At 33.8% G+C, this 1,357-nt stretch overlaps 1 non-coding gene across 1 annotated transcript; it reads right to left on the bottom strand.

The window, feature by feature from the left end:
- Window positions 1-996: 996 nt before the first annotated feature.
- On the bottom strand, window positions 997-1,103 carry LOC121222716 (small nucleolar RNA R71). Its single transcript, XR_005920082.1, has one exon. It is a non-coding gene; the product is annotated as a small nucleolar RNA R71 (small nucleolar RNA).
- Between the last annotated feature and the right edge of the window lie 254 nt (window positions 1,104-1,357).

Here is a 1,357-nt window from a genome sequence, read left to right as displayed (position 1 = left end):
ATCAAGTTGCCATGGAATGTTTTTCGAAAATTTTTAAGCATGATGAAAATGAATTGAGTTGATTAATATAATTATCCTAGTCTATTTTATGTTGATTGCTTTTGTTGCTAAAACCATTCATTCATACATTTAGATCATTTGCATAAGGATCAATCTTTGCATCTAGTTAATTTCACTTAGTTTAAACATCACCACTCAAATTATTGTGTTTTTATACCAAATTGTGAACTTATAATTTTACAATAATCCATTAACATGCATAGTCCCTGTGGAAACGACTGTGTACACTTCGGCATATTTCTCATTACAAGTTCTTTGCGCCGTTGCCGGGGATTGTTGCCTTAATCATTCTTTGTGAAATTATTTTTACAGATTGGTTTTTATTTTTATTTAATTTCTAACGTTACTAATTTTTTCTTTATTTGTGATTTATTTATCAAGTGTTTATGAGTATAGATTGAATCATCGATCTATTACTTGTAGACCCTAAAATTGAGCAAACATTTAGACAAAGAAGACATGAGAGATTTGCTCAAAAACAAGTCGAGATGGACCTTGGAAATCAAAATGATGGACAAGGTAATGGGGTCAATCATATGCACAATCCAATTCTTATTGATGATGATAGGGATCGTGTTATAAGACAATACGTTGTGTCACTCTTTAATGAATTAAATTTGAGAATTAGGAGGTCGGATATGGAGGCACCCCAATTCGAATTAAAACCAGTGATGTTTCAATGCTCTAAACAATGAGTCATTTAGTGGCATGCCCACGGAATATCCACACTTACCCCTTCGATTATTCATGGAGGTGAGTGATTCGTTTAAAATAGCTAGTATGACTAAAGATGCATTAAGGTTGAAGGTGTTTCCATACTCATTGTGAGATCGATTACGAGCATGGCTTAATTTATTGCCACCAAGTTCAATATCTACTTGGTAAGAATTAGCAAAAATGTTTTTCAAAAAATACTTTCCACCAAGCAAGAACGCAAAGTTGCGAAAGGAGATAACTACTTTCCAACAATTGGATGATGAGTCCTTATATGAGGCAAGAGAAAGATTCAAGAAGTTGCTTCGTAAATGTCCTCATCAGGGGATTCCTCATTGTATTCAGTTGGAGACGTTTTATAATGGTCTCAATGTACATTCCTCTAAAGGATCACTAGCAACAATTACCAATGGTCGAAAAATTGAGCAGTTTTGAGAAGATGAGTAGCTGGAGTGCATGAAGTGGATGCATTAGCTTTACTCTCTACTCAGGTATCTTCTATTTCCTCAATCTTAAAACAGTTACCACTAATGGTTTGAATAATTTTGTACCTTAGTCACCAAGTCAGTATGATGTTGTTTTC

The sequence above is a fragment of the Gossypium hirsutum genome, chromosome D10, assembly GCF_007990345.1.
Source record: "Gossypium hirsutum isolate 1008001.06 chromosome D10, Gossypium_hirsutum_v2.1, whole genome shotgun sequence".
NCBI lineage: Eukaryota > Viridiplantae > Streptophyta > Magnoliopsida > Malvales > Malvaceae > Gossypium > Gossypium hirsutum.
The sequence above is the reverse complement of the archived record's forward strand: the minus strand, read 5'-3'. Positions and strand labels throughout refer to the sequence as shown.